Below are 22,314 nucleotides of genomic sequence, written 5' to 3'. Positions count from 1 at the left end.
AAGTGCACTGAAATGCAGGGTTAATTTTCTTCAACTGTCAAATTCAAGGGAATATTTTTTTAGGCCTACTTTCGTATGCAACCGGATGTGGACGTACCATGATTTGGTGGTATTACACCTAAAGAACACCTAAATGTCAAATAAACTTAATTTAATTTTTTTCCCTCCAATTACAAGTTATTTCAAGCATAACTGTCAAGTTTTGTCTCAGTCAGAGCTATTGTTTCAGAGAAAATCACTATAATGTAAGGCCATATCCTACAGCAATTTCAGTCTAATTTCTTCGAAAAATCCTAATTTCAGTGTATCATAATAAAATGCAGTGTTGACTAATATCTGATCATAAACTCGTGATATATGCATTCAAACAATTAAATAGAATACAAAAGACAATTTTAAGATGATAAACAATTTTATTGCACCTTTTAGAGTTCATTTGAAGGTCTGTTTTGGTCTGTTTTAGTCCATTTTTCTTCCTTCCTTCCTTTTTCATCAAAACTTGATATCTTTTGTCTAAAAAATAAAACAAATGTGATTACTTTCTTACAAAAATGAAATAAATGTACTGTTAAATCAATAATTAAAGTGTTTTAGCTGAAAGAACTGTCTCTATAAATGTAAACAGTCTACACGGAAGTTTCTATAAGCCCTTATGTGTAACTTGAGTTTTTGGTCTGTTCCCCTAGTGTGACAAATAACGGTTCCCTTTCAGTCAATCATTAATTGTTACTGGTATTAAAGTCTTTGTATTTACTCATAACAGTTTAATTCTAATAGATTTACACAAAAATCCACTTTCTTGTATTTTACATTAGAAAATGGGGAGAAAGAGTAATAAAAAAAATACCTCAAAATGTTTTTTAAAAAGGTTATGTCCCTTGGAATGCTGGTACAAAAAATAAATTGGTAAGAATTATAAAGTTTAAGTATGTGAAACTGGATTCTGATGTGTATAAATCCAGGGCAAATAAGTGTTTAAATGATTTATTGTCTGTGCAAAATGTAGACGGCACACTGGAAAATAGTAAACTTTTGCAGTTAAAACAAAAAATAACATGACAATAGTTGATACATACTTTAATGCTGAAGTGTCATCTGCAGACCAATTCACATATAACATGTTTCAACAGAATGCTCTTCAGAACATGGTTAACACTGAAATAAAAAAAAATCACATGGTGTATAAACAAAATTGTAAGGGCAATTTAAAATTTAACACAGTAAACTAAATACAGCCTCGTCTGTCCACCCATTTGACTTAGAAAACACCCGTAAACCCCCATTTCAAGGCAATTTTACCTCAAACGTGCTTTCTGTGTCTAAATCCATTCCCAATAGTCCATGTTTACAATGTATTAACTGGTTTATTAATAACTTTTAAAAATGAAAGTACAATAAGGTCACGAGTGCACATGGAGTTTCCCTAAATAGGTGTAATACCACCATCGATTTTTCCCTATTAGTCTTTGTTAAATTGGCACTTTAAAAAAAATTGTATAGTATTTACCTTTATTTCAACCAAAGAAATACTTTGCATGTATAAAGTTTAATCCTTTCCAGTGTTACAGTGAAAATTTCACACAACATTTCATTGCATATAAGAAAGTAACCAGCACCGGAAGTAAACAACCCAATTTTTACACTGTTATTTACTGGTTACCTGCTTTGGTAACTATGTAACCTTAACGCTCCAAAATATTTTATAAGACCATCAAATAAAAAAAGAATGCTGCTTTCAGACATCCAACATACATATTTACGACTCAGAAAAATTTAAGTGCACTGAAATGCAGGGTTAATTTTCTACAACTGTCAAATTCAAGGGAATATTTTTTTAGGCCTACTTTTGTATGCAACCGGATGTGGCGTACCATGATTTGGTGGTATTACACCTACAAGGCAGCACTCCACCCCAAGTGGAAAGAGATTAATATAAGTTGCGATAACTAAATGTTTCCCAATCGACTATAAATAAATATGTTTAAACTAACATATGGTATTTACAAAATTACTATGCAAATTTATTCTGATGTCAGAATTCTAGTGGCCATGACATAATCAACTAGAGGCCCATCACATGTTAAATTTTTGAGTAAATTGTAAATATTGAGGCGAAGCAGATGGGTCCTAAAACTGATTTCTGTTCTCTAACTCTAGTCTGCCTCAAACTAACGTTTTGAAACTTAAACACAATGCTCATTACCACAAAGCACAGATCAAATTTGAATTTTGGTGGTATCAATTTTACAGTTTTAGAGTTATGCCTCTTTACAAATGGAAAAATTGCTGAATTTTTGTTTCCATTCCCTGACTTAAGTTTGCGTCAACTAAATGTTATGAAACTTATAAACAATGCTTATTACCACTAAACCCAGATCAAGTACAATTTAAGATATCCTCACTTTTACAGTTCTGGAGTTATGTCCCTTTATAATGTTATATACAAGAGGGGCCATCATCTGTGTCCTATTGGGCCAAAAATAAAATATTGTTTATTTCCCCTCCCCCGACTGACCCCGTAAAATCGCTGCGACTCGAAAAATTTTATTGGCCATTCTTGTCCAAATTTGTTTTTTGCTATGTTGGTTTTTGGTGATATCTTTCCGATGCTGCAGTAAACGTGCGTGTGTTTTTTGTCATACCTTTCAGATGCTGTAGTCAACAAGCGTTTTAAATCAAGGCATTTTTGCATTGAAGCGTCTAATTGATTCGGAATCAAGGAAAACAAACATAATGCCTTGCCACACGATTTGTGTTGTGTGCAAGGGTGATATTTGAAAATCTGAGGGTTACACTAACAAGTAATAGCTTTTCTAAAAAGCTTGCCGTATTTTAGCTGATTATATTGAGATCAGTGGTTTGTGAGTAGTTTATTTTTATTGGAATATTGCACTTCAAGAAATATGAAAACATGCGCTTTTTTCTACTAATTTGTCATTTTTGGTGTATTATTGGTCTACCCGTGTTATAATGGAAGGAGATTTTATAAAATTGAGAATGGAAATGGGGAATGATATTATAATAAAATGTATTTTGTGTCTATAATCAACTTGATAAAAATAGCATATAACCTACAAGTACTTTTGAGGATTACTACTTGACAAAATGGACAACAACAGAAGGAAGTGGCGGATCCAGAGGGGGATGTATAAGGCGTACACCCCATCCCCCCCCCCCCCTTTTGCTCATTTTTTTTTTTAAATGATTAATCATACTAGACTATGTGAACTTTGCGATTTCCTGTGTACTCTATTTTTTTTTATATTTATGTGACAATTCTTTACTTATAAAGATATTTTTGGCTGGAATTTACTGATTGTCAAAGTAATGTGATTCGCTATGGTAGAGTTGACCAGTGCTTCGAAAAACGTCACTCAGTTGTTTTGAAATTCAAATTACAGTAACACATTGCTAAGTCTGAGGATGACAATCATGACACCTTCAAAGCGACATAGGATTGAGCAAGAACGTATTGACTTCTATTTAACTATTCCACCGAACAGGAAGTAATACTCTATAGACTATAACACTCTCATGAAAAAATTCTGAGGCAATATTATTTACCTACGAGAACATGTTTAACCCCAAATGCCATTGTCATGATTGATTGAATATATAAAAGTGCTGCTTTGCGTTGAAGACTAAACTCCAACCTTTAATAATTTACTTTTATAAATTGTGACTTGGATAGACAGTTGTCTTTGGTACTTACATACATGTATATGAGATCCAGTTATATCTATCTACAAGATTGAGCACACATTTTTTTTGTAATTTGATGTGTACTCTCTGGTAATGTCAGTTTCAGCATGATCAGTTGATTGGTTGTGATAGAAAAAATGGGGCAGTTTGCAATTGTCATGTGCAGGTACACCACATGTGGATCTTCTTTCCCCTCTCATTTATAAAATTGTGCATGATATCTATCACAGAAACGCACCAGAATTTTGGTAAATGAAACACTTGTCATATTAAATTAAAGTCAGGGGTGGAATTAAGAGGGTTTTTCAGGGGGCCTGGGCCATCCCTTTTGTAGGAAAATTTTGTTTTTTTTATAGGGAATCACTGAAGCATGACTGGAGTTGGCCCCTTCTTAGGCAGTCAGTGGGCTCTCGCTTATGAAAATTTCTGGATCCACCACTAAAAGTTTGAGTATAGTTAGATAAGAATTTATGACATATTATGTTGAAATTTGCACAGATAATGAATGAAAAATAGAGTAAATTAAAAAATAGGACTATTATTAAAAGCTTTCCTTGCTTATTCACAAGGACATATAATATCCTCCGTGCTATTCCGATCTTAGTTTCTATTCATACATACATGTAGTCTGGTGCTGTGCCAAGTAGTTTTCTTTTTTCTGTTTCTTGAGAAGTATTTCTTTTACCTGTTCAGTCACTGTAAAGTGTTACAATTCCTATTTAAACGCAACACATAAATAGTGACCAAAAAGGTACAGCTATCACATGAGAGAAGCTAGAAAAAAGTAAAATGTATACATTTTAAACATTTTTGTAGGACCATGAAAATGGGGTATATAGATAGATATGCATAAAGAGACCATAGAACAAATAAGCAAACAAATTCAAAGGAGATGTACAAGTACATGTAACATGAATTATTATTATTAAAAAAAAGTCATGGCATGGCCAGAGACCCCAAACTTGACAGCATTTGGTGTTGAACAGGTAAAATGTTTGCATTGACAATAAATATAGCCTTTGTTTCACCCAGGTCGCCTTTCCCTAAATCAGCTATATTAAAGGTAACCACATATTTCTGGGCCGGGTTGAAAAATAAATGAAAATGACTTTGAAAAAAGCTTATAGAAAGACACCAAATTTGGGAGACATCTATTAAAATGTTTGAAATAATAAGAAAGTTGACAAGAAATAAGCTTTTTTCAGATAATATACAGACTATTGCAGTCAGCCGCCTGAAATGTTTGCTTATACACTTTGCTTTCCTATAATGATTTAAAATCAGTGTGATAGTTTTCATGAAGAACACTGAGCGTACAGGTATTATGACGAGATAAATGTTGTGTTACATGTATCTACCCAAATAAGTAAAATATGAAAATTCTTGCCTCCAATACCAGTGATTGATCTCCTGATTTATATCTCATCACTCTATGCAGATGCTGTGTGAAAAAAAAAATTGACTAAACAGTATGCTTCTATCCATTGAGTTGATTTATTATTTATTATTTTGCTTTGAATACACCTTATTGCTACAATATGAATATGTCCACCATTACAAACTGTACATGTACATCACAAATATTCCATGTAAAATTTTGATGTTTTAATACAAAATATATGATGCCACAATGGAAAAGTAATTGTTGTACATGTATGACGTTAATGGTTTAAGAACGGACAGATTCTTAGGTCAGGTGGGACAATAAGGGGGAAGGGGGCGACATCTCCAGTCATGCTTCAGTGATTCCCTAGATAATCAACCAAATAGTAATGTTTGTTACGAAAAAATATACTAAGTGTAAAACCTGATGATGTGAATAAATTGAAATCAGACATATCAAATAAAATTTTCAGTGCTTTTGATATATCAATGGGCAATCTGATGAGTTTAGACTTTTTTGACTGATTTTTATAGTTCGTTCTTATGTTGTACTGTTATACATGTACCACTGTCCAAGGTTTGGGGGGGGGATCAGAATCCCGCTAACATGTTTACCACGCCACATTATTTATGTATGTGTCTGTCCCAAGTCAGGAGCCTACAACTCAGTGGTTGTTGTTTGTTTATGTGTTACATATTTGTTTTCGTTCATTTTTTTATATAAATAAGGCCGTTGGTTTTCTGGTTTGAATTGTTTTACATGTCATATCAGGGCCTTTATAGCTGACTATGTTGTATAGATTTTGATCATCATTGACCTATAGTTGTTCATGTCTGTGTCATTTTGGTCTCTTGTAGACAGTTGTCTCATGGGCAATCATACCACATCTTCTTTTTTTATAATGACTGCTGATCACCACTGTGTTCATACTGGGACTATTATGGTCCAACAACCAGTGGCGGATCCAGAAATTTTCATGAGTGCAGGCCCACCAAATTTCCCAAAAAAGGATTGCATGCCCCCTGGCCCCCTTCTAAATCAGTCTCCTGACAGCTACAAAGAATAAATTATCAGGTACGAGTACATCAAAGATCATTAAACTATCTACCCCACATGCAAACATCTATTTGGGAGTTCACTGTATTGCAAGTTTTTTTGGGGGGTTCGAAGGATCGTATAAATCATTGCATTGGGGGTCATTGTCAAAATATAGAGCTAAAGATAAATTATATTATTTGCAACAGCTGACACTATATATATATAGTGCACTGAAACCCTTGCAAATAACAATACAGTGTCAGTGGTGCTTGGTGTAGGCTTCTTTGCACATAAGAAACCATATTGCTCACCTTGTAATTTTTGTATTCTTCTAATAAGTATCGTCGGGTTTGTTTATTTACACCAGAAATCAATGAAGCGATGAATGCTGGAAACGAAATTACATCTTCGGTAAATTCCATGATTCTAATATTTTCTAATCAATATGTGACTGTCCAAGCAATGAAAAATAAATCGTTATTATTTTTATACATAGAGCATACGTTTTATGTATTTACTATTTAAAATCTAAGCTTACGAAGAAATATAACACAAAAGTATCTCAATGCTCGTCGATCTCAATCATTTAATACGCAGTTTAAAGTGTAAATTATACGCATTACTGTTCTATTTTTAGAGAATAGCAATAATACATAAATGTAAAGTTTCTTAACAAAATAGCAACATAATTACAAGATTAAATCACCACATTGTCACAAGATTATATAATCTGCACCAAATTGACAGTTTGTCGTGAGTTATCATCATAACTAATCACTATAGCAAATGAACACTTTATCATAATATGTACATATAACCTAGTATCATGATTTCAATCCGACCCCACTTACGGACGCGTTGAACATATAATGCATGCCACTCATTAATAGCCAATCAGACGTTAAAAAAACCTTCATTTCCCAAAAAATCATTCCGGAAACATCCGCGAAGCAGTATTTATAACCAATGAAATAACAGAAATATCGTTAACAGATTTACCCGAACCTGACGTTTAGCCTCTGACTAATGAGACCGTATGACCATGGTCATACGGTAATGACTGGACCGAATGATAGGACCGAATGACAGGACCAAATGAAAAATGCTAATAACTTTTTCATTTCTCAAAGGATTGATCTCAAATTTTAAATATAATAAAATTTCATCATTTGATAAATAGATTTACTGTAAAAAAAAAAAAAAGAAAAAAAATTGTAAAAAACTTTAGAAAACGTGACATGACCAACTCTGATAATGACAGGACCAACATCGAGAATGACAGGACCAAATAAAAATGCTAATAACTTTGTTATTTTTCAAAAATATTATCTCAGATTTGAAACATAAAATGATATGTCACATTTTGAAACATTTATGTTATAAAAAATGTAGATTTATTTTCAAAAACTTTCAAAAACGTGACATGACCATCACTGACTGACATGACCAACCTAGACAATGACAGGACCAGATGAAATTGCTAATTACTCTTTTATTTCTCGAAATATTTCTCTGAAATTTAAAACATGTGAAGGTTATACTATTTTATATATAAATATAAGAAAAGGGTATAAAAAGCTTGCTGAAATGTGACATGGTTAACGTTGTCAATGACAGGACAATCCTCGACAATTAATGACTGGACCAAATAAAAATGATAATTATGCATAACATTTGTTAGAACAGAGGCATATATCTCTGGTTAGAATAATCCTCTCAAATTTGAAATAATGGCAATTTAGATCATTTCGCACATCATATAAGAAAAATATAGAAAACATCGACTGTGATCTGGCCGATGAAAAATCATAATTTCTTTTTTATTTTACTGAAATTGTTCAACTCTGATCCATAATTAGTAAGATCATGGAAGTAATATTGAAAGGAATAACATCGTCATCACTTCAAAGGTTTCATCTGCGTTACCGCCCATCTTTCAATAACTTGTTAATTGGTTCAATATCTGGCATGGAAGTTGATTCTCCGCATGTGATTGATCAAATCACTGACACTTATCGGTCATTTTCGTGTTCACGGAGAACTACGAACAGACAAGTTTTTGTCGTTTATACGTGCGAAGTAACCCGAATAGTCCATTCGTTACATTCCGTTGATGTACGCTGCCGAAAAGAGTCATTCGTTCAATTTTTATTTTAGTCCAATTTTTCCCTATTTTTGGTTAGTTTGATCATAATAGTTTAAACCGACAGCTATCACATACGAAATTGGAGAACAAGATTGTGTCATTTCAATTTTAATATTTACAGACAGTTAAAAACACATGTCCGTAAGTTAAGAAGATGATTGTAAAAAAAAATACGTTTGGACCCCCTTTATTAAATACGAAAAATCTAAATCCTTCGTATATTTATAGTCAATTAAAATATTCACAATTCTAAACAGTTCTATCCTTCAATTTAAGTTCTTGATACATAAACTAATTTGTGTAAAAATGAATTTACCGTAAGACAGATAGATTCAAGCCCATTTCGTCGGTTTCACACAGGTACTTTAGAATTACCCGACTCGATAAAATCACGTGACTGATAAGAAATTGCAGATGCCATTTTACAACCGCGGTATCACAGATAGTAATTAACCAAAGGGGTCTTACCGCTGAGACTATAATTGGATAAAATCATATGACTTTAGTACAGGGCTCTACAGGCCGCTAATACATGCTAATTACTCGATGTTATTCCTTTTAAATATTACTTCCATGGTAAGATATATCTTATAAATTCAGGAAAATATATTATATGGTGGTTTAAAATCTTGACCTAGCTACATATGTTGGCGGAGAGTCACAGGACATGCAGAATCACAGAACAAAAAGACACAAATGATCACTATATTTAAGAAAGAGATCTTGAAATATTTATATGTTATTACATATTATCATTTTATAGTTTAAGAGATAGTTCATTAAACTATAGATAAATTAAGATTTATTGAATTATCATCATAATATTTCTTGACATCATGAAGCCCAATTTAAGCCACTTTGGAAACCTTTTAAAGTGGTCCGTGAAAATGTTTGCTTCAGTATATTTTATGAAAATATTTTAAACTACCAAGAAATCATGCATGCAAGGGTCGGGCATACTTCAAGAAATGTTTATTTGTTTATTATGAGGGGGGAAAAACTATCAAGATATACCCTGCATATACTCAATTAAGCATACATGGAAATAATTATTTACTGTTCTGAAAATATTAATAAAACAACGACATGAACTATTATGTGATTTTAAATACTGTCATCACAATCTTTATTGGATTTATCAACTTATTTATGGCTTATTTCACACCTTTTGTTTGTTACCTTATAATTGTTTTCAGACGTGTCAGATTATGACTGGTAATTGATATACAAAGTATTCTGAATGAATGATCTTTATTCTCATAAACCAAATGTTCAGGACTGTGTTCATTAGACGTTCGCGGTACCGCTGTGTATGTATTGTAACGTCACGCTACTTATGACGTTGAGATTGATGTGCAAGATGAATTTAGAATCATTACAAGTAGAAACAGCTAGTATTTCTTATTGTGCCTAACAAGTCTTATAATAGGGCCATTTTAAAAAAAATGAAGCAAAAGTGTGACATAGGGGGTCCAATTTCAAACTCAATATTTTTCATTTCTTTTTGTCTTATCCTATTACCGATACTTTAAATTTTATAATTCCAAAGTTTCAAGCAGAACGAAACAGACACATTGAATAATCTTAAAATTTAATAACATACATCTCAAAACATTTGAACAGAAACCATACTACTTATAAACAAGTTTGGTAATAAAACAGTCAAGAAAACATCGCTCAAACCTTTTCCAAATGAAAGTCAATAGAATAAGAAAAATTTTAAAACCAAAATTTCCATCTTTTCTGCTAAATCATATAATAACAATCAAATTGAATAGCTTAATTTAAAAAAAATAATAATAACTAGTGATTGAAGTTTTTGCCAATAAAAAGAATCTTAATATATTTCAGTTAAAATAGTAAACTTTGAAAGCCCTGAGTTTTTGTGATCATTTGGAAAAATAAAAATGTCATTTCATTGTACCGTTTTTATGTAATTGTATGTAGAAAAAGCCTTCTATTTTCAGTATTTTGTCACACTCCTGACATATGTTACAAAGATTGAAAAATGCTTTAAACTTGCACAAAAATTCACTTAACACATTGCTATATTATTGATTTCAATTACTGACATCTTTTGCCATAGAACAGGACTTTCTTTTTAGGGCCATTTAAAAAAAATACACAGAAAGGCACCCAAAAATGTCAGGAGTGTGACAACTGTCTAAACATCTACCAAAGAATACATAGGACTTAAATATTTTCTTCTTCTTTATTTTTCAGAAGTGACTATTCCAAAGAGAAGAAAAAAAATTATTACAACTGTGATATATATGTTTATATCATAAATGTGGGAGTGCATTATATATGTCAGGAGTGTGACACTTTTTTTAAGACATTTTCTGTCAATTCATAATTTCACAAGGACAAGTCCCACAAGTTTCTTTGTGTTAGAAATGTTGAAACCAAGTTATATTCCTATCATGTACCTCTTAAATGTGTTATTTATCATGATTGTTTTGGCACAATGAGTTTTAATTTGTAATTTTTTTTATTTTTTGTGCACAGTAATGCAAATTTATCAAAGGAAATAAGTGTGTACAACTATAATATCATATAGGAAAGTGAGGAAATGAATTTTGTGCAAAAAAGAACAATCATTTTGATTTAAAATGGAATATTTAAAGAAGTTTCAAGGATTAACCATTTAGATGTAATTCGTCACACTCCTGACATGAATTTAACAATTTAAGAAAAATATGAAAATTAGCTTTATTTTTAGGACAGATAATTGAAAGACAGCTAGTAAAATGAAGAAACTCTTGGTAAAACTTCCATTCCTTAAAACATTTACTAGATTTGCTGAAATTAGCAGGGCAAAATTTTCTAGAAGAAATGATTCAAAGAAAGAGACTTCGAAAGAGAGGACCCGCAAATACTGGCTGAATCTGAAATTAAAAAATGATCAGAGGAAGTTGGAACATCTTAAAATAAAAACTTATAAAACCAAGCTAACAAAAAAAGGCTTAAAGAAAGAAGAACTTTGAATCCCAAATTTGATAAACAATATAAAGAAAAACAAAGGCAGTGGCAGAGAAACAGTAGAAAAAAAGGAAGAAAGATAAAAAAGAAGTTGGGTTGAATATATATATAGAATCGAACAAAAACAGCTCAGATTCAAATGAGAACAGATCTGTGACTGTGTCAGATTCCAGATCTACAGTGAGAAAACCTGCACAACACACAAGAAAACAACTGCCACAAAACAAAAATGCTTGGACGAGTACTTTGAAACACATCATTAAAAATGCTACACCCAGAAGAAAGGGCCTTCTCGAAGAGATCATTTATAAGCATTTTTGTTTTGTGGCAATTGTTTTCTTGTGTGTTGTGCAGGTTTTCTCACTGTAGATCTGGAATCTGACACAGCCTTTTTTTGTTAGCTTGGTTTTGTAGTTTTTCATTTTGTTTAAGATTGTCCAACTTCCTCTGATCATTTTTTAATTTCAGATTCAGCCAGTATTTGGGGGTTCTCTCTTTCCAAGTCTCCTTCTTTGAATCATTTCTTCTAGAGAATTTTGCCTGGCTTATGTCAGCAAGTATAGTGGATGTTTTAAGGAATGGAAGATTTACCAAAAGTTTCTTTATTTTACTAGCTGTCTTTCAAATATCTGTCCTAAAAATAAAGCTGATCTTAATATTTTTCTTATATCGTTAAATTCATGTCAGGAGTGTGACGAATTACATCTAAATGGTTAATCATTGAAACATCTTTAAATATACCATTTTAAATCAAAATAATTGTTCTATTTTGTACAAAATTCATTTCCTCACTTTCCTTTATAATATCATAGTTGTACACACTTATTTCCTTTGATAAATTTGCATTACTGTGCACAAAAAATAGAAAAATGACCAATTAAAACTTATTGTGTCAAAACAATTATGATAGATTACACTTTTAAGAGGTAAATGATAGGAATATAACTTGGTTTTAACATTTCTAACACAAAGAAACTTGTTGAACTTGTCCTTGTGAAATTATGAATTGACAGAAAACGCTTTAAAAAAAGTGTCACACTCCTGACATATATAATGCACTCCCACATCTATGATATAAACATATCACAGTTGTAATAATTTTTTTTCTTCTCTTTGGAATAGCCACTTCTGAAAAATAAAGAAGAAGAAAATATTTAAGTCCTATGTATTCTTTGGTAGATGTTTAAAGACAGTTGTCACACTCCTGACATTTTTGGGTGCCTCTCTTTGGTGTCCATTAAAACAATAAAATGTGTGATTTAGAGCACCAACATACCCTTAATTATAGTGCTAATATACCAATACAAACTTATTTCCCATACTGGCATTATTGGACTTTAAAACATGGTTACAAGGAAGCTTTAGTTTTAAAAGTGTCATGCATTTTTTGAAAGACTTTATTTTTTGTACATACCTTCACAATAAAGGTCAGTGATTACTTATCTTAAAATTTTATTGGACAAAATTACAAAAATATTTAAGACTAATAATGTAGCAACTACCAGAAATATTTCAGTATAGCATAAAAATGATCCACCTTTTTCAATTCTACTTTAAAAATTTCTATTTTTTTAAATGTCACGCTAAAAGCGTCACACTCCTGACAAAAATGGCCTGTTTTTAAAACATTTCTCTGCAGTGGTTTGAGATATCTTCATGAAACTTGGCATGCAGCTAGCCCTGACTATCCTGCATTTTATAACACCTGTGTTATAATTCTAAACTTAACTAATTTAAAAATATACCACAAAAAGTAAAAAGCTTCATTTTTTTTGAAATGGCCCCCTACCACTCTTAGATATTGGTGCCGTGACCAGGATGAGTTCCAAACTACGTTTGATACGTGCAGGACACAGAAGTGTTATTTCCGACTTTTGAAGAAATTTGAGGACATCCGAGACGACGGAGATGAGCCCGTGAACACTGAAGAGTTAACTAAAATTGTGAACAATCTGTTGAAGAAACAAGAGACACTACAAAAATTAAATGAGGACATTCTAGAAAATCTTGATGAAGGAGAAGTAGAAGCCGAGATCGTCGATTCAGATGAGTATGCTTACACATTAGATGGAAAAATAACGCAAATACAAAAGCTCATTCTTGTCAATACATCCGCACTCAATACAAATGCAAAAGATTTCGTCAGTTATAGCGGCCCTTCTCATTCCGCCCCTGCTCAGCCCGCTCATATTCAGTCAAGTTATGCTCAACCCTCTCATGATCAACAAAGTTATGCTCAACCCGAGAGATACACTAAACAGAATACATGTAATTCAAACTTCCGTGAACAGGAAACTCAGTTTTCACGTAGTAACACTAGAGTAAATGAGTACAACAAGTTGCTCAAATTGAATCTTCCTACCTTTGATGGTAATATTATGCAGTGGCAGTCATTTTGGGATTCATACGAGACATCCGTTCACGAAAACACTACTCTTGGAAACGTTCAGAAATTTAATTATTTGAAGTCACTACTCCATGATGAGGCATTGAAAACCGTCACAGGGTTTGCGCTTACACATGCAAATTATGAGAAAGCTATTTCTTTACTGCAAGAAAGATATGGACAATCGCATGTAATAAGACAGAAGTATATGCAAGCACTAGTTGATATACCAGCCCCTAAATACACGATATCTAGCATGAAAAACTACTACGATGAAATTGAGATACACATTAGAGGTTTGGAGTCATTAGGTCAAAGTGAAGACACATACGGAGTGTTTTTAGTGCCCATTATTATGAACAAACTACCCGGTGAAATCCGCAGAAATCTTGCCAGACAATATAGATCTACAGATTTACAACTGAATGAATTACGCCGTGAAATTTTCGATGAACTTTATATTATGGATGCAGGAAAAACTTCAGAACAGTTAGAACCCCCTACAGCTACCGCCGCCTTTCTGACAAATACAAATTCTAGTAATCGAAATAGAGGTAACAAGAATACAAACGCAAGTAACACTAAACCCAAGCCACACTGTTCGTACTGTAAGGAGCCACACTCGTCTGTTAATTGCACTAAAGTATCTGATTACAATGGCCGAATGTCAATCGTGAAAAAAGACCGCTTATGCTTTAACTGTCTAGGACACCGTAGCTTATCCGCATGTAAATCTACAAAAACTTGCAACAAGTGTCACAAACGTCATCACACCAGCATTTGCAAAGACAATGTTAAAACAAATGAAGACAACACACCAACAGGGGATGTAAGCGTAGGCACAATTCAACACAACGTGGAGGAACCAGACATTGTTTTACACTCACAATCGCCAGATCATGTACTTTTGAAGACAGCAATTAACCCAGTAAGTGCAGAACATGAAATACTTGATGCAAAAATATTGTTTGATGAAGGCGCACAGCGGTCATTTATCACAGAGCAATTAGCCGAGAAATTGAAACTCAAGCCTACTGGAACTGAAAGCGTTAACCTATCTGGATTTGGAGACAATGCAAATAGTACTAAAATTCGCCATTTGAGAACAGGATTAGTATATCTCATAACTACAGATGGTAAACTGCCGATTCGAGTCTTGATCTTTCCAGAGATCGCAGCACCGACGAGAACCTATGTACGCCAAGCAGCAAAACTTACATATTTGTCAGGAATCAAATTAGCTCACCCAGTAACAGCAGATGAAAACTTTGAAATTTCTATTCTAATTGGAGCTGATTACTTCTGGTCAATTGTTCAGAATGATATTATCCGAGGCGAAGGACCGACAGCTGTTCAATCAAAAATCGGATACTTGTTGTCTGGAACGCTACATTCACACAACTCTGACACAGATGGATACAAGAGAGCTTCAATGATGAACGTGATGATCGCAACAAAAACCGATGAGTACGACTTAGAGAAATTTTGGAAAATAGAGTCACTGGCCACCGAGAAAATTGACACCACAAAGTTAGAAGAACAGATAGATATTCAAAAGACTTATGAAGAGAAACAAATTCGTTACCATGACAACAGATATTTTGTAACGTTACCATGGAAAGAGGATCACCCTACGTTACCGACAAATAAAGCCATTGCACAACGAAGGACGGAAAATGTAATAAGAAGACTTAGCAAAGAACCCAAACTACTTGAAAAATATGGAGAAATAATGGCAGAGCAGGAGAAAAGGGGCTTCATAGAAAAAGTGGATACTACTAATGAGGCCGATGAAACTAGCAAAATACACTATATTCCGCATCATGCTGTGAGAAAAGATTCAACTACAACACCAATTAGGGTCGTATACGACTGCAGTTGTAAAGCAACACCAGAATCGCCTAGTCTTAATGATTGTTTGATGACTACTCCACCCAATTTAAATGACTTAGTCGGCATTCTTTTAAAATTTCGTTTACACCAATTTGCCGTTACTACTGATATAGAGAAGGCGTTCTTGAACATTGGATTAGAGACACAGGATAGAGATGTCACACGTTTCTTTTGGTTCGATACACCAATAGACCCATCAACTCCACTATCAACTTACCGATTTAAGTCTGTATTATTTGGAGCCACTTCATCGCCATTCATACTGAATTCTGTTGAGAGAGAACCGTTGTGAATATACTGACACTTTAATGAATGATTTGTATGTTGATAATGGCTCACTGACAAATCAAACTGGCCAAAGAATAAAGAATCACACATTCTTAGCACTACAATAGACCACTTTCGAGTTCATCCGTCACCGGAAAAAACTCGTCAATTATACGCGCCTTTATCATCGTCATTTGTGCGTTTGGGGGCGTCGTCACTTCCTTCCAATGTTGAGCGAGTGGTTGGAAAACTATAATTCTATATTGTACGAATTATTCGGCAAATTGAATTCTCAAAATTGACAATCAACACTGCTCTCATTAGGGAAATGTCAGTAAGTACCTACAGAGCAACCATTATTTCTAGTTTATCCTGCACAAAGACGATCACTAAGACGCTTGATGAACGTAAATAGTGCAGGGATACAGGCGAGCCCCTCTATCTGGTAAATGACGTCATAAAGGCGTGTATAATTGACAAGTTTTTGCCGGTGACGGATGAACTCGAAAGTGGTCTATTGAGCAAGGACAATCAACTAGTGAACCGCAACAGAAAATCAGATCTTATGAAGGAATAAGTAAAATTATGGATATAGAACGCTACAGCTCATACCAAAGACTTTTGCGTATAACAGCATACATGTACAGATTCATAAACAACTGTAGAAATAATGACAAACTAACAGGAAATCTTAGTGTCAATGAAATTCAGACTGCTTCGACTTCATGGATCCGAGATTCGCAACTGCGTAAATACCCGGATGTTATTGAGTGTTTAAATAACAAATCAGAGAAAAATGTGCTAGTGAAGCAACTTAGATTGTACATGGACAAAATGAACATTATCTGTTGTGGCGGGAGAATTAACAATGCACCTATTGATGAATCAGCTAAATTTCCAGTACTAATACCGAACAAAGACAGACTTTGTAAATTAATTGTGATGGATGCACACGCAAGGAATTTTCACTCTGGATTAGAAAGTACAGTGACATTTATTCGCCAGTCTTACTGGATTCCGTCGATTCGACAATGTGTGAAATCAATACTCCGTAATTGTGTTACTTGTCGTAAAATTACAGGAAGACCCTATTTTACACCCGACCCACCACCACTGCCATCCGACAGACTTAATGATTCACCACCGTTTACCGTAACCGGTGTCGACTTCACAGGAGCATTGAATGTGAGAACAAAAAGCAACAGTATTAGTAAGGCATATATTTGTCTATTCACCTGCGCTAACACTAGAGCTGTGCATTTGGAAATCGTTGAAGACCTTACAGAACAAACATTCATTCTAGCGTTTAGGAGATTCACCAGCCGCAAATCGTTACCAAATATCATGATGTCTGACAATTGTACAACATATACCGCAGCAGCGAAGGAAATTGAAATGCTTACAAAATCTACTACTATTCAGGAACAACTCAACATATATGGAACTCAGTGGAAATTTATTCTGAAGCGTGCACCATGGTATGGTGGTTGGTGGGAGCGATTGATCGGCTTGACCAAGAATTAGGACGAGCACTAGTTACTTTTAGAGTGCTAGAGACAATTGTGACCGAGATAGAGGCTATATTAAATGATCGTCCGTTAACCCACGTATCAACGGACCTTACCGATGATGAACCGCTTACACCGTCTCATCTTCTCTATGGAAGACGTATTAAAACTTTACCGTATTCAGGAACAAATAATTTCAACAGTGAGGAGAACGTACAAAACTTAACACATTACACAGCAAATAGACAATCAAAAACGCATTATTCACGACTTCTGGAACAGATGGCGACGAGAATATCTCACTTCACTCAGGGAACAACATTGAAACACCGGAAATAACACCCAAATCATTAAAGTGGGCAACATTGTACAGATTCATGATGATACCCCAAGGACAGTGTGGAATATAGCGATTATCGTTAAGTTAGTTTATGGGAGAGATGGACTTTGTAGGTCTGCCATTTTACGCACTAAAAATGGTACGACATCTAGACCGATAAGTATGCTATATCCACTTGAACTCTCATCAACAGATAGTCCGTGTGATTCTAGTGACAATACTATTACTTCAACTAGAAAAGCAAAAACTGATGCCAAGGAGAAAATCAAAAGTTGGATTCAACCGTTCTGTAAAACATAAAGACTGTTTAAGTGTAAATAATTAAAGTTTTATTTCATTTGAGAGACAATAGTTATTTCATTTTAAGAAATTTTCTTTATTTATTGCTCAAATTATCATTCGCGGGCCCCCAGGATGTTCAGGACTGTGTTCATTAGACGTTCGCGGTACCGCTATGTATGTATTGTAACGTCACGCTACTTATGACGTTGAGATTGATGTGCAAGATGAATTTAGAATCATTACAAGTAGAAACAGCTAGTATTTCTTATTGTGCCTAACAAGTCTTATAATACCACTCTAAGAAACCAAATACATAGTTGCAGAAAAGATATTACAATGATATATATAACATCAGAGACATATATTATATGTCTCTGCTAACATATATCAGTCAGGGGCGTTACTTAAACAAGTAACCTTTTTTAGTTACTTATATAGGTAATTTTTGTTTTTAAAAAATATAAAATTACTCAATAAAGCTATTTTAAATTTCAATAAAAGCAGGGACTAAATGGTTTTCATGAATTTTTACATCATTTTATATCATAAATTAAAGAATTTGTAAGATTAGAGAGGAGAATAGACATAAAAGAGAATTCCTTTGAAAAATAAAAAAAAGTTATTAGCATTTTTATTTTGTCCTGTCATTTTCGAAGTTGGTCCTGTCACTATCAGAGTTGGTCATGTCACGTTTTCTAAAGTTTCCTTCACATTTTCTTTTATTTTTTTCTTAAATCTATTTATCAAATGATGAAATCTTATTATATTTCAAATTTCAGAAAAATATTTTGAGAAATAAAAGAGAAATTAGCTATTTCATCTGGTCCTGTCATTGTCTAGGTTGGTCATGTCAGTCAGCGATGGTCATGTCACGTTTTTGAAAGTTTTTGAAAATAAATCTACATTTTTTATAACAATTTTAATTGTGTTTCAAAATGTGACATATCATTTTATGTTTCAAATCTGAGATAATTCTTTTGAAAAATAAAAAAGTAATTAGCATTTTTATTTGGTCCTGTCATTGTCGAAGTTGGTCCTGTCATTATCAGAGTTGGTCATGTCACGTTTTCTAAATTTTCTTACATATTTTCTTTTATTTTTGTCTTAAATCAATTTATCAAATGATGAAATCTTATTATATTTCAAATTTGAGATCAATCCTTTGAGAAATGAAAAAGTTATTAGCATTTTTTATTTGGTCCTGTCATTCGGTCCTGTCATTCGGTCCAGTCATTAGTGTAACCTAAAATCTGAAGCATCTTTCAACCCACTGAGTGCACCTTAATTGGCTTTGTCTTTTACCTCTGTTCCTGTTTATAAAGAATAAAATCTTTGAGTATAAATGGTCTGAATCGTGCTTTGAAATCAATCTACTTTGTCTTTGACTTCGAACAGGTTGGGCACAAGTCAGAAAATGTTGGATACATGAATTCCCTGCTTTCAGGGAACCTCCCTGATTTCTGGTGTAAACAAGATCAGTTTAAATGTGTTTTTATTTTCAATTTATGGCATGAAATTTACAAAAGGGCATGTTTTACGTTATAACTGCATCAGTTGAATTTGTAAATACTAAAAGTATCCTAGGAACAACAAAACATACAAGTGAAGCCTTTTTTTTCTAGAACTCGAAAAAACATACAAATCTTTTGTTTAGGAATTAATTGACCAAGCTGCATGATCCAGGTGTAACTGAACATTACTGAAATATGTTCACTTCTATTGAAAATTTTTATTCATTAAATTTTAATTCCCAACTGGCAAGTCATTTACATTTCTTTTTGTCATCTCATAATTGATGATCAAGGTATGAATTGGTGAACACAGGAATTGTTTTGTTGTGAGTTATGCATCAAATTAGACTTGATAATTTATATAAATAAAATAAGCTTGATTTATAACTAATTTAACACTAATTTCATTAAACATTGTCATCACATGTAGAATGTGTGCTTTTGTAGATTTCATACCATAAAATGAATAGGAAAAAGGAGGTCCCTGTATACTGTTTTTAACACCAGAAAATTGGGGTGTACACTGAATTCAGGGAATACCCCACTTTTCTTGACTTATCTTACCTGTTGAATTTTGTAAAAATTCAATATAGAAAAATTATATCAAGAAATGAAATAAAATAATTTGCCTACCTACCTACCCATACCCTGATAACCGCAGGTGGGGAGGGGAAACAAAGATATTTTTAATGTTGACCTGAAAACATTCCCCATTCATTTATTTTGTAAGCCTAGTTATAATATTCAAAAATAGGCTTGTTTTAAGATGAAATTTCACTTTTGTTAAGGTAAGAAATCAAATCAGCTTAATCTTCAAAGAACGTTTGGTATCTTTTAAAATATAAATTATACAAAGTTGTGAAAACATTTACATTAGATCTTATATGGTATTCCTTCAAAGAGTTCTGTACAAAAATAAATGATATTCTTGTTCTTTAAACTCAAGATGTTGGTTTTCTTGTTCTTTAAACCCATGATGTTGTTTAAGTTTCATTATCATTTGTACAAGGGGATAAACAATAAAAGATTGGAGACAGATTTTGATGGAAATACAGACAATGCAATTACTATGGACTTTAAACTAATGCTTGTCAGCAAATTTGACTCCCCTAAATTAGTGGTTAATTAATTCAGTTGGTTCTTCATTTTAGATAGCAGATCTGAAAATGATTGAAGGTTTCTATCCCATCAAGATGACAATAGACCAAGTGAACTCTGAGATCATACTTGAAGGAATTTTAGATGAAGTGATGAATGCTAAACAGGAGGTTTTTGATGCTCTGAGGAAATTTACTTACACAAAACATTGTAATACTGAGGCAGCATTTATCAAAGAACAGGTTCAATGGTATTTAAAGGTATGGAATACAAAAAAGTCAAACCTTGTAAACTGTAAAACAATAAATATATTATTCATTTGGCTGCTGCTTCTCATGGTATTAATGTATATTTTTGAATAGTATATGAGGCTCAGCATGTGCTGCTTTGTCCATCTTTTTCTGTGAGCTTAAGTCTATGGACATATTTATACAATTTGTCAAGCCAATTATCATATCAATTGAATACTAATTATACTTCTTAGTGTCTAGAACACCAGTTTTACAGCCATGGGTGTTTTGCTGCATTTTGAGCCACATTTTTGCACTTTTTATGTTTGCTTATACATTTTGTCTTATCAGAAGGAACCTGCTTGAAATTAGTTTTGATGATTTGTCTTGTATTAAAATAATTTTTGCAGCATGTTAATGAACATGTGTTATCATTTTATGAGCTTTTATGGCAATGTATCGCGTTCCAGTAGGGATGCTTTACCTGTACAGTTTTTATACGTCATATATTGGTATCACGTTATCGTTGTCGTCGTCAACATCGTTTTTAGACAGATGGTTTCTAGATAATAACTTCAGTATAAGTAAATAGAAATCAATTTTATTTTAACACAAGGTTTATAACCACTAAAGGAATGTTGGGATTGATTTTGGGGTTATGGTCCCACCTGTTTAGGAATTAGGGGCCTAAAAAGGGGCACAAATAAGCACTTCTGTAGTTTCCAGACAATAATAGTAATTAGGGGCAAAAAAGGGTTTTTCTGGTTAAAGGACAGTTGAGACAATTTAAAAGCAGTGTAAGGGAGGTAATCCAAATCAACTTAACTAACACTGTTTGATTGCCTCCCTTACACTGCTTGTAAATTATATATTAAGAAATTATGAATGTCTTGCGGTGATAAGCTGTCAATTTATTTTTAGCAGTTACTATTAATTATATTTATTTTAGCTATGACTATGTATGTTATTTTTTATTTTAAAACTTTTATGATGTATTTAAATGTGTAATTATGGTTTTAAACTCCATTAAAAAATTTGAATTGAGATACTGACCATACCATGAGGGAAAAAAATTTCTTTTGAATAAGGGAAAGAGAGGAGATTAAAAAAATTGGAGGGTAGACAATTTTTCTCATTTCAGATTTCAGAAATTAAAAGAAATTTCTTCAAATATTTTTTTAGTTTTTTTTTGGGGGGGGGGTAATTTTCAACAGCATTGTCATGCACGAAAGCATACAAAACAGGGTAACATTTTTTTTTGGGGAGAGGGGGGTCAATTAGCAACAGCATGGTATATATAAATATAAATTTAAAACATATAAGCAATTTTAAGTTATCTTTGACTAGTTATTCTATGTCAGAAACCTATTAGGGCACGTTTTTTTAATTTGTTGATTTACAGATTTTCCCCATGAAAAAGTCAGGTCGGTCGGTCAGCAAAAAAAATTGAGAATATCAGGTTAATCTGTTAACATTCATTACGTTTTTTGTCCAAATGGACGACATTTTTTTATTATCTATGAAACAAGAAAATTCCAAATGATTTG

The 22,314-nt window shown here is 33.0% G+C and overlaps 1 long non-coding RNA gene across 1 annotated transcript; it reads right to left on the bottom strand.

Annotated features, from left to right (window-relative positions):
* Positions 1 to 393: 393 nt before the first annotated feature.
* On the bottom strand, positions 394 to 1,161 carry LOC143070513 (uncharacterized). The gene is made up of 2 exons (XR_012976559.1): positions 1,077 to 1,161; positions 394 to 513 (listed from the first exon to the last, which is right to left on the bottom strand). It is a non-coding gene; the product is annotated as an uncharacterized LOC143070513 (long non-coding RNA).
* Between the last annotated feature and the right edge of the window lie 21,153 nt (positions 1,162 to 22,314).

This window comes from Mytilus galloprovincialis, chromosome 4 (assembly GCF_965363235.1).
Source record: "Mytilus galloprovincialis chromosome 4, xbMytGall1.hap1.1, whole genome shotgun sequence".
In the NCBI taxonomy this organism is placed as follows: Eukaryota; Metazoa; Mollusca; class Bivalvia; order Mytilida; family Mytilidae; genus Mytilus; species Mytilus galloprovincialis.
This window is presented reverse-complemented; position numbering and strand designations above follow the sequence as displayed.